We start from the raw sequence: 12,964 nt of genomic DNA on the forward strand, positions 1-12,964 counted from the left end.
CCACATCGAATACGCACATTGTCGGTCCTACCGCGCGCGTGGACAAGACGTGGCCTTCCGCGCCATATTCAAATCAACCATTGGCGGTTATATTGGCTGTGCGCAGTGATTTTTGAGCTTGTATCGTAATTTTTTGAGAGAATAAAAGAAGTCACAGCTTTGCCACAGCCCCGCCGCGGTGGTCTAGTGGCTAAGGTACTCGGCTGCTGACCCGCAGGGCGCGGGTTCGAATCCCGGCTGCGGCGGCTGCATTTCTGATGGAGGCGGAAATGTTGTAGGCCCGTGTGCTCAGATTTGGGTGCACGTTAAAGAACCCCAGGTAGTCTAAATTTCCGGAGCCCTCCGCTACGGCGTCTCTCATAATCATAGAGTGGTTTTGGGACGTTAAACCCCACATATCAATCAATCAGCTTTGCCACAAAGGCGAAGCAATGAACACGATAGCAACAAATCGGAAGGTCACGCACAGAACGACAAGCAGACCGAAACAAGCCCCGCATTTCTCACGCACAAATGACGCACGAAACGTGCTCACAGGTACAGATGAACGTGAATAAGGGTCTCAGTTGTTCCTTTACTGTATCTGAAAAGCGCCCCCTTTTCGCAAACGGAGGCTGTGGAACGGTTGCAGTGACCTTTGTGCACCCCGTAACTACAACAGAATCGTTCTAGTGCAAGCCATACGCAAGCCAAGACGTATGATTTTCCCTACTGGGAGATAAGGGCGCGCGAGAGATTATCCACTCCCCTCCTCTCCGTGGGCCAAAGTACGCGTGAGAGATGAGAGCCGCCGCGCGCTCATTGCGCCATCTTGCTGATAATGCTGAAAGTGCGATAGTTCCCCCCCCCCCTTCCGTAATCTCGCCAACAGTCGTAAGTAGCTGAACCGGTACGAGCGTGTCAGTGCTGCTCACCACTGGGATCCCACTCTCAGGCTCGCCAACGTGCTTTTCTACCTTGACGGCACTTACCGAACATGGTTTGAAAGCCATGAAGCCGACATAACGAGCTGGGATCTTTTCTAAGAAAGCTGGGATCTCTTCTAAGAAAAGTTCCACGACCTGTTTGGCGATTTATCTGGTCGTCAGCTCACTGCGAAGAAGGCTCTTGCCACACGGGCCCAGTCTTCTACTGAATCATGTCTCCTACATTCTTGACGACTTCGCCCTTTGTTCTAAGGCTGACCAGTGGATGTCGGAAGACGAAAAGGTTAACCACGTCTTGAAAGCATTGCCAACGATGTTTTCAGCCTGCTGGTTTTTAACAATGTCTCGAGCATCGACACCATCCTTAAAGAATGCCGACGTCTCGAACAAGGTAAAGCCCGCTGCGTAGCCCAAAGCATCGTGCGCCTTCCGAACACAGCGGCTACTTCTTCGTGAGACGACGCCTTCCACCAGGCCCCTCTATGTGACAACCTCACACGCATCATTCGTCGAGAAGTCGAGGCAGCACAACCGGTAGCCACGCCATTCCCGACGCTTGCGCCTTCCCCGACCACGATCTCTTTGATACAAGCCGTCGTTCGTCAAGAGCTATCGAATGTCGGCCTACATCCTGTTCCTGCCGTATACTCTGCTGAGCCTTCTTATCGTCCCCCTTCTGCTCCTGGCATCCAACGCAATCTGTTCGAATGGCGTACCCTTGATGACAGGCCCATATGTTTTAACTGTCGACGCGTTGGTGATATCGCTCGTCACTGCCGCAACTACTGGGCTCCACCGTCACACTATGCACCTCAGTCTCAGGCCACTTCGGTCCGCCAGTCGTCCCCATCACTTTCTCTATCAACGCCGATCACATTTTCCGCTCTTGCAGCACCTCTGAGCAGACCTCGCTACGACCGGTCACCGTTCCCTGCTTGTCGTCAGCCCCGGTCGCCCCCACAACGCCGTGCTGCCTCCCCGACCTATTCACAGCAACTCCGACCGGAAAACTAGACCGCGCAGCTTCTGGTGGTGGAGCTGCGTTGACGACCTTCGTAAGAAATCCCCTTTTAACGTTAACGATGAACTGGAACCTTTTCGACGTCACTGTCGACAATGTTCGTGTCAGTGCATTGATAGATACTAGCGTGTATGTGTCCATTATGAGAGCTAACCTTTGCCGCCGAGTTTAAAAAGTTGTCACGCCTGCCCTCAACCGAACTGTACGAGCCACCGATGGAGGAGCTGCCACAATTCTTGACATATGTGCTCTGTGAGAGTTTCTATTGGGGAGAGAAGCACTGTCATTATTTTTGCCGTTATCGAACATTGCCCTCATCAACTAATCCTTGGTATGGATTTTCTAGCCACACACTCTGCCCTCATAGACAGTTCAGCTGGCTCTCTCCATCTCGATTTACCTCTCTTTTCCGACCCGACCAGCCCACCGCAAACCAGCCTCTGCTGCATTGATTCCACGAGCCTCCCGCCTAACTTTGTCACACTTGCCGACTTATTCTCCACGCCGCCAGTACCAGACGGTGATTACATGGCGGCCCCGATTCCTGCCGTGATGCTTTCGCATGGGGTTGCTGTGCCGCATATGAATCTGACTATTACGAGAAACTGCACCTCCCTTCCACTGGTTAACTTCTCTCTCACCACCCAAGTTCTACCACAGGGTATTTCCCTGGCCAAAATTTCCGCTCTCAAAGACGACCATATCGAGCTTTTAAGAGGGGACGATTGCTGCAGCTCAATCAGTGGTTCCACTCCATCACGTTCTTGGGGCGCCGACATCGAGCAAATGGTGTCATCGGACCTCACGTCTGGGCAAACTGCAGCGCTTTGCCACGTTCTTGAGGGCTATCGTAGCATTTCCAACTTTGCCAGCAGCTCTTTAGGCCAGACGACCATTGGCACCCATCGCATCAATACTGGCCATGCGACTTCCATTCATCGACGCCCCTACCGTGGTTCTGCGTCGGAGCGTGCATTAATACAACAGGAAGTCGGGAAAATGCTTGCGAAAAATATTATCGAGCCTTAATGCAGCCCCTGGGCTTCTCCAGTCGTCCTTGTTAAAAAAGAAGGATGGAACATGGCGCTTTTGTGTCTATTACCGTCCCCTCAACAAAATTACAAAAAAGACCTTTATCCTTTGCCTCGCATCGACAGCGCACTCGACTGCCTATACGGTGCTACTTATTTTTCAACTATTGACCTTCGGTCAGGCTACTGGCAGATAGCCATCGATGAGATGGGCCGCGAGAAGACCGCATTCATCACTCCTGATGGTCTTTATCAGTTCAAGGTGATGCCCTTTGGTCTGTGCAATGCGTCAGCCACATTTGAAAGAATGATGGACTCATTGCTCCAAGGGGATGGTCCACCTGCTTGTGTTACATTGATATTGTTATTGTCTTTTCGCCCACATTCGACTCACATCTCGATCGTTTATCAGCTATTCTGGACGTTTTACGTCGAGCCGGACTTCAGCTTGACGCCTCCAAGTGCCACTTTGCTCGTCGTCAAATTTCCGTGCTCAGTCACCTTGTCGATGCCCAAGGCATGCGTCCAGGCCCAAAGAAAATTCGCGCAGCCACAAACTTTCCCGTCCCGAGGACCACAAAAGGTGTCCACAGTTTTGTGGGGTTGTGCTCATATTTCAGACACTTTGTTAAGCACTTTGCAACCATTGCACGCCCCCTCACAGACCTCTTGAATAAAGATGCCTCGTTTATTTGGGGCCATGACCAAACGTCATCGTTTTCTCAACTTATGACCCTGCTTACAACGCCACCAATCTTGGCTCACTTTGACCCATCAGCCCCAACTGAGGTTCACACGGACGCCAGTAGACATGTCACAGGAGCTGTGCTATTGCAGCACCAACGGGGACAGGACCGTGTTATATCCTACGCAAGTCTATCTCCAGCCGAGCGCAACTATTCCATCACGGAGCGCGAGTGCCTCGCCCTTGTATGGGCAGTCACCAAGTTTCGCCCATACCTGTACGGGCGCTCATTCCGTGTGGTCACGGATCATCACGCGCTCTGCTGGCTAGCCTCCCTGAAGGACCCCACAGGACATCTCACTCGTTGGGCCCTACGCCTTACAGAGAACGAATACACGTTCTCTGTAATGCATAAAACAGGGCAATTACATCAGGATGCGTATTGTTTATTTCGCTACCCTGTGGACGAAGCAACCGATACTGACGCTATCGTGGACGTTTTTTCCGTGTCGCAGCTGCTGAACATTGGCGAAGAGCAACGTTGGGGTGCTTCTTTACGAGCCATCGTTGACAAACTAGAGTCAACGCCTCGCGACCCGTCCCTAAGAATGCTTTTGGTGAAAGACTGAAAGACGGCATCCTATACCGCCATGACCTTAATTCCTTCGGATCTGACTTACTTCCTGTCATCCCAGCGCACCTGCGTTGCACTGTCCTGCACCAACTTCACGACGCTCCCATGACGGGTCATTTGGGCGTTTCTCGCTCATACGGTCGGGTACACCATCGGTTTTTTTGGCCTGGACTTCCCCGCTCTGTTCGACGCTATGTCACCACTTGTGAGCCCTGCTAGCGTCGCGAAACGCCGTCAACCCTCCCAGCCGGCTACCTTCAGCCGATCAACGTTCCCACTGAACCTTTCTTTCGAGTTGATCTGTTGGGCCATTTTTCACTCTCCACAGCCGGAAATAAATGGATTGCTGTTGTCACAGACTACGCGACGCGGTACGCAATCACACGACCACTCCCGACCAGCTGCGCTACCGACGTTGAGGACTTTCTGCTGTACGACATATATTAGTGCACGGTGCTCCCCGCCAGCTTCTCACCGACCGTGGCCGCACTTTCTTATCAGCTATCGTTCACGAAATCCTGAGGTCTTGCCATGCCAAGCACAAATTTACTACTTCGTAACATTCCCAGACAAAAGGCCTCACGGAGCGCCTCAACAGGGCCCTAACCGATATGCTTGCCGAATACGTTGCGCCAGACCACCAGGATTGGGACATTCATTTGCCGTATGTGACGTTCGCCTACAAGTTATCCCGCCACAACACTGCCGGCTATTCGCTCTTCTATCTCCTTCAAGGCCGGGACCCAACTCTACCCGTATAAACTTGGCTACCTGCGGCCACTGAATATGCCGGGGAAGCCATCGCCCACGCCAACCACGCACGCCAAGTCGCCCGTAACCATCCGCAGGCCTCACAGGCGCACCAACCACAGCTCTACGATTCTCACCATAGGAACGTGCTCCTTTCCTCGGGTTCTCTCGTGCTCCTCTGGTCACCCACTCGGCGTGTGGGACCGTCTGAGAAACTGTTGTCGCCCTACACTGAACCATTCCGTATCGTTCGCCAAGTGACAGACGTCACGTACGAGATTGTCCCAACCGATCCAACAAAGTCATCGTCAGCTCCAAGCGACATAGTTCACGTGGCTCGGCTAAAGCCCTATTATTCCCCTTCAACATCATCTGCGTATATTTAGTACCGGGACGGTGCTTCTACCGCCGGGACCCTATTGCAAAAACCAGCGCCACTGGGTACCAGCATCCAGCGCCATGCCTGATTATAAGCGCAGTATGGCGCTGGTACCAGCGCCTCCCAGCGCAGGTACTGTACGCTGGAGCGGCAGCGTCCCAGTACTCTGCGCAAAATGGCTTCCCAGGGATAGAACAGGGGTGCCCATTCGCCATAAATAAATAAATACATAAGTAAAATAACGCGCAATCACAATAAAATTAAAAAAAACAAAATTGAAAAAAAAAATTAAAACATCTCTTGACGGGATTAGAACTCGCTACCTCCTCATCTCTAACTGAGTACGCTACCCACTACGACACGCCAGAACGTACCCATGGTGTTGTAAAACGACTATTTATGGGAAGAACGCGCCGTTCAACTTCATGTTTACAAGTCGCACAGTCAAGACTGATGCGATATTCCTTTCCAAATAACAATTGCGTCTTGAGTTGACAGTGACAAACGGCTTCCGGGAACCGAATAACGTGCACATATTAGCAAGAGCGCAAAGTTTTTTGAAGCATCTACATCGTAACTCTGAAAAATCTGAAATTGACTTGAGGAGCAGCCACAGATTGTCAGCTGTTGCTGCCGATAGTCTTTTTTCCTTTGATAGTTGTTTCCAGCACTTGCTACTGGTTAACAAGTGCAGATGATTTAAATGTCTTGTTTGGTAGATATCCACGCACACGAGTGAACATTGAGTACTTTTTTTTCGCGCAAGCGACGATGTAGCAGTACACATCTGGCGTGTAAGTTTACATATTTGCAGTTATATCGATACCTGCAACTAAAAAACTGCCAAAGAAATGACTAATGCAATTCGCTGAAAAAGTATGCCAGTATGTTACTTCACTAACACGTTCCAAATTACCAACTCAAAATTGCGTGTTCTTACGTACGAGTCAGAGAAGTACCGGCTCCTGCGCTCAGAAGGAAGCTTTCGGTGACAGCCTGCGTTGCTGAAAGCACGACACATCGATTGTCGCCGCTCCTTGTGCGGGCACCGCACATGCGGATACATGATCAATTTAGGCTCAGGGATGTCCAAACTGTACTTTACAGTAATTCTTACACTTTAGAATTGTGTCTACTTAAAGTAATAAGCGCCGGCAGCAGGTACACCGACGCGCGGGCAGCACGATAGACCTCGCTGGGACGGGGCACTGGGTAAGGCTGCTTTCGAAGCAGCTCAGTTGCGATACTTGAAGTTTCTTCATTTGAGCTTCACAATATTTCTAACGGTTACCTAAACTGTACCTGAAGTAAGTGGAAGGTCAATAAATGCCAGATATGCATTTACGGAGTGGAGATGGCGAGTGGCAGCCGTTTTTCTGGCCTCCGCTGGCATTAAACAGTGGGCGTGCCAATGTACAGATATATGCAGTTATATCAATACCGACAATTAAAAAAACAACCGTAGATATACCAATGCAATCCGCTGAATACGTATGCCAGGGAGTCAGTTCACGAAGGCGTACTAAATTACCATCTGAAAATTGCGTATTGTTACATATCAGTCGGAGAAGTACCGGCTAAGCGCGGCCGGCAGCTTTCGGTGACAGCCTGCGTAGCTGAAAGCATGACGTTCGATCGTCAGCGCTCCTTGTGCGAACATCTACACAAGACAAAATAGTTGATTTATGTTCACGGATGTCTAAACTATACTTTACAGTTATTCTAACACTTTAAAGTCGTGTGTACACGAAGCAAGAAGCGCCGGTAACATATATACCAACGCGGCTGGCATGACAGGTTTAGTGCTCGCTGGGCCGGGCACTGGGTAAGACCGCTTACGTATGCTCGGTATCTGTTGAAAATTACGTATGCTCAGTATATGTTAAGCTAGCATCTCTCCCTGCTTTCGAATCAAGCGTTTTGTGTTCAACGACACCGAAACAAAACACGGCACACGCTACAATATCATGCACGCTGCAGCAGCGCTGGTAGAAACAGTGCGTGCTCCAGTATTCACCAGCGCTTGCCAGTGAAAATTCCGGCGCTTCCAGCGCTTCGCAGTGCGCTCCAGCATCACAGCGGTTGAGCCAGCGCCCCTACTAGTGCGACACAGCCTTTTCCCAGCGTGCCCAGCGAAGGGCCAGTGATTACAAGCGTGTACTAGCGTCTCCAGCATGTACCAGTGCCAAAAAAAACCTACTGGCAACACGCTGTTTTTGCAATAGGGGGGTTATGTTACACAACAGCCGCTAAACGCGGCTGCATGAAAAAGGAGGACGAAGTGAGCTTTTGATTGATGCTGGACTGGCGCCATCTTGCTCGTCGAGTTCTGTGCGTTGTAAATAGATTATTAAAGAAGTTACTCGTAACATTAAAATAGTTTGCCATTTGAACGTTAAATGAGGTTCCCTTCGGTGGCTTATTGATTAACGCTTAGCATTCATGACGCAGCGGTCCCGCGTCCGATTCCGCACGCCGGGGTGTTTGTTTCAGATCTTTTCTTTTTTGCGTATTCACACACACACACACACACACACACACACACACACACACACACACACACACACACACACACACACACACACACACACACACACGCACACACACACACACACACGCACACACACACATCTGTATATATATATATATATATATATATATATATATATATATATATATATATATATATATATATATATATATATATATTATATATATACATTATATATATATATATATATATATATATATATATATATATATATATATATATATATATATATATATATATATATATATATATATATATATATAATGAGATCTAACAGACAATAATGCCAAGGAATGTATAGGGGAAGTTATGAGAACAAATGCGATGTAATTAAGAAGAAAGAAAAGTGGGTGAAAAAATGACCAGCCGTGAGCAGGAATCGAACCTACGACCTTCGAATAACGCGTTCGATGCCACGAACAGGTGTCCACAGAGAGCGCATGGTGGTTGAGTGGCCGTAGCGTTGCATATAGTCAAGTAGATTCTCCGTGAGCGGTCACAACGTGGTTTATTTCGACGTTTCGGCCTAGAGTCTGGCCTCAATCAGGATTGATGAAGGCCAGACTCTAGGCCGAAACGTCGAAGTAAACCACGTTGTGACCGCTCACGGAGGATCTGCTTATATATATGCGGTGCGTGATGCCGACGCCGGCGGTGAAATACAGCCCAGACTGTCCTTATAATTGCCATCACAATAAAGGCAATTGTCAACTGACGTTGAGAATTTATTGTGAATTCGAGGCCACGTGCTTGACTACCGATCAGCAGCGTTTTCTGACCATCCTCAAACATTTTTGCACGGTGCCTTTGAGATTCACCTTGAAGAATTGAATGCTCAGCGATATTCGGCATTTCCGCGACACGTTATCTTTCATTTGCTCTGACCTCAAGTAAGGAAACCACGTTAATCGCGTGACGCAACATTCCTTGTTTGTTCGTAAGTCCAACTTACCTGTTATTGTTTGTCGTTACATGCAATGTTCAGTTTTTGATTGCTGCACTGTTATTTGTGAAGTTCTGAGTGTCTTGTGCTCTTTGTTCCTTTGGTATTTCAACGTTCTCACTATGTCACTTTCCACGTAAGCACACGCACGCACGAACACATATACGCATTGTACTGGTGTTTACTTTCACTTCACTTCACTTTATTACCTTATTACCTTAAATGTAATACATTTGACCAAATGTATTACATAAGGGGTGGGGAACATACAACAAATGTAATACATATGCATGATGGGCATAAGTATGAACAGGGGTAACCAATACAGAAATAAAATAATACATGTGCAGGATCAGTATACATATTAACAGGCGTAAGACCTTGCAAAAGACAAAGCGAGAACCAGTGGCACAAAAAGGAACAATGTAATGTATTCAAATTGAAAAGAAACGAGTGACATTTTGTATAAATTTGTCTTTGTCCTTTCTGAGTGCGTGTATTTTCGCGCTTGTCTCATCATGAACCTTTACCAACACACCCAACTGGCAGTCATCATAAATTTTGAGTAGCACATTATGGTGGGGAGATCAGAGGAAAGGCCATTTTAGTCGGAAGCTGCACGAAAAAAGAAGGAGGCGGAAAATGTCGTGGTACGGGCACGTGGCCGGCCGACATGAAAGGAATGAGTGGTGCGGTGAGATGTGCGGGCAGGAGGCAAGATATAGGGTGGGAGGCCGAGTTGACTGTGATAGAGCTTGTGGCGCAAAATGAGGCTGGCAACTTGGCGACGAATGTCACCATGTTGCCAGCCTCATTTTGACTGTATCTAGAATGACTTTTGTCTCTAGAATGACTGTCTCTAGAATGACAAGTTGCCAGCCCTAATAACTGTCTCTAGAATGACTTTCAGTCATTCTAGAGGCAGTCATTGCGAAGGGCATAAATATTGTTATTTGTTATATGGCATACCTTGAGGATTGTTTTCTGCCCTCTTCAATGGCGATTTATTAACGCCACTGTTTCATTCATGCAAAGTACGAATGTATTGTTATTGCTTGTACTTACTCCAAAACTTTCACAATCTGCAATGCTGTAAGCATTGCTTTAACTTACAATGCCTTACGGGAACGCCAATTTGAGATTTTCTGTATATTTGAAAGTGTTCGTGTCTAGGCCTACGAATACAAATAAAATAACGTTAAAGCTGATAGCCCTGTATAATCAAAGGGTTGGTACAATTACTATGCAGACTTGTTCGCGAAGCGAAAGTAGTACGTTTCTTGCCGGTTTGGCTTCATTCGAGGCTTTGTTATAGTGTTTAGCCTTACTGGCCGTGCTGTTATAGGTCACACTAGCCAGGTGTAAGTTACGTCAGATACAAGTGCCCAGTGCTTCATGTTTAAAAATATCTCTCCAACACCTGAGCTTGATTTAGCGTACCCTATAACAGGGATGGATGCCAGCTAAATACAGACTTGTTTGCTTTCACACCTCGTTTCTCAGCACCGAGAACACTGCTTCTTTGCGAAACATCGTAGGATTTCTCGTAAGTAGTTTGTCCTGGAACTGATCATAGGAGCAGCTGGTCGTGTTGGGCAAGCGCGAAAATTGTGGACATGACTTACGTCGATGAAACCTTCGGTCCTAGGGCACAGCACTCCATTCGAGGTTTCCGCCAGCTCTAACTTCACTGCCAGACGTTTCGCATAATAGCCAGGAGAGAATAAAGAGGTACTTGTTTGTACTTCACAATGAGTGTGCCGATATTTGACCAGGTTGTACATTGTGTTCTTGTTGTGGCTCGGCTGACCCTCCCAATAGCCCCTACTAATGCGTCGCGTCACGCAACACGACCGGCGAGGGATCACAGCCACTCCGCCGGCGTTGCAAACTCTATCGCTCTCCACGAAACGCGCTCTGTATTTCGCGTTTTGACCAAATGTTTTAGGCGTAGACTTATAGCCCGAAGATAAGCACTTCGTCTTAGGCTTAACAGCGTGGCATCAAGTGCTCTCTCGATTTTTAACTGCATGACTCAAATGTAGTTAACAAGTGTAGAAGCTTGAAGTGATGCTCAGCGATGCAGCGGCTGGTGGTCTTGGTTGCTGCCCTATTCGTGCTTGAGACTGGAATTGTTCGTGAGTCGAACTTAGATTCTTTACTCGATGCGAACAAGGATTTTTTTTCCGATGATACTTCAGTGCTTTTGTTTGAGTCTACCACTACTTGTACATACATGCTTGTATGACCAGCGGAGCGCCAAAACATGGCAAAGGTACTTATCCGTCGCATAAGACATGTTATGGTGCTAGCAGTATTTTAGTACAAAGGCACTCTCGGCATTTTTCTGTGTTGCAATGTGTTTTTGTGTAATCGCGATGTCGTCGTGCGGGAGGCAAAGATCCTCAGTCAGACCCCATCGCCTGGCCCCTCATAGGTCGGAAAAGGTAGTGTTTGTAAAGCATATAGGTTTTTGAAGGCAAAGTCTATACAAGTGCCACGATAGGTAGTCACAGTACCTCTGGATACTTTAGCTGAGTGCAAGGCTTGACTTGTTCATCTTGTGAGCTTGAGCATGAAGTTTCACACGCCAAACAGGATGAGTGGGGAGTCACACGACTTTTTTGAATGTCACAAATGTACGGTGCCGAAACTGCCAAGGTCTGTTGAGATCAAGCAGATACCTACGCACTATTGTCTAGAGTCATAATAACTTGTTTAGCACTAGTGCTATGAGCGCTGAATGCTCAACACGCACGTCTTGCACATTTAGGACCGAGAAGAATGTAGCATCGCGTAATGTCACACGTCATCAAATATTGAAGGTGCACTTATGTCATTTTACATTCCGTAATATATCTTATGCAGTTTTGAAGGCTTAAACAATGTTTGAAAACGCGTATGACAAACTGTTTGTTGATAAGCAGCGCTTGTTCTTTTTTTAGAGCACCTGATCTCTTTTTAGATGTAGCAATTATGCGTGCTCAGACGTAGTTTTGTAAACAATGTTACGTGTTTAGATATGAGTGCGTTTTGTACAATAGCGTTTACTTCAATAATGTTTTGCGAACCTGCCTTATCACCGGCCATTCTGAGATAACTTGCCTCTTTGAATTTGTTTGTCCGTCTAGAGAACGGTCTTGCATTCGCTGATCTGTTGAGAGAACACACTCTTTTTCTGATCTTTCATTGCAGTAGTCAAGGCTCAAAGAAGGCAAAGGCTTTGCACCCTTCTGCCAAGTTCAGGAAGCTGCTACGGCCATTACGTACTCTACTTCTACGACACCATGTTCCGCAGGTGCAGAAGATTTGTGTACGGAGGTTGCGGCGGAAACGCGAACCGATTTAGAACACTCCGCGAATGCCGACGCATTTGTGAAGAAGCTGACGAAGCGGATGACATTATGAAGTGGCGTATGCGGCCAGCAGGCTACTAATAATGAAATGACATTGTTATAAAACTGGCTTGCTTTTGAAGAAAAAAATAGAATACGCTAAACTTCTACCTTCCTGACGCTTCTTGACTGCCTTAGTAATGATACACTGGTGTAACGTTTTGTAGTTGCAGGACTTCATAATTCTAAGTTGAGGCGTGCCACTCCAGTCACTTTTATGTTTTTTAGACATCGCCAAAGTTTATGAAGTGCTCGGCAAAACAAAAAAGAATTTAATGACTACAGTCGTAGTTGAACAAAGGCATTTTGTGGTTCTCGCACAAAGTATGCAAGAAAATCAACATGGCTTATAACTAAAGCCATCGTTTAGACAAGCGCTTTCGTATTTATTAAGGGTGCGACTTGAAGACAACTTCGCTGCAATTTGAAGTTTCAGCCTTGAAGAGTACAATGCCACTCGCAGAAACTGCCTCAGCGACTCCTCGTAAACTAGATTTTTTCATAGTTTCACGCTTCTGTCATATCCTGGACTGCTGCCTTTTGCAAAATTATGTGCGCGCATCAGAATGCTCACATATGTGATACTTGTTACACACAGTGATTGCGTAACATGTGCATATGCGCACATGTTACGTATGGTGGTTGTGCC

General features: G+C 47.3%; 1 long non-coding RNA gene across 1 annotated transcript; it reads left to right on the forward strand.

The window, feature by feature from the left end:
• The first annotated feature begins 10,786 nt into the window (after window positions 1–10,786).
• LOC142814301 (uncharacterized) lies at window positions 10,787–12,425 on the forward strand. Its single transcript, XR_012894911.1, has 2 exons — window positions 10,787–11,058; window positions 12,116–12,425. It is a non-coding gene; the product is annotated as an uncharacterized LOC142814301 (long non-coding RNA).
• The last annotated feature ends 539 nt before the right edge of the window (window positions 12,426–12,964 follow it).

The sequence above is a fragment of the Rhipicephalus microplus genome, chromosome 4 (assembly GCF_043290135.1).
Source record: "Rhipicephalus microplus isolate Deutch F79 chromosome 4, USDA_Rmic, whole genome shotgun sequence".
Lineage (NCBI taxonomy): Eukaryota > Metazoa > Arthropoda > Arachnida > Ixodida > Ixodidae > Rhipicephalus > Rhipicephalus microplus.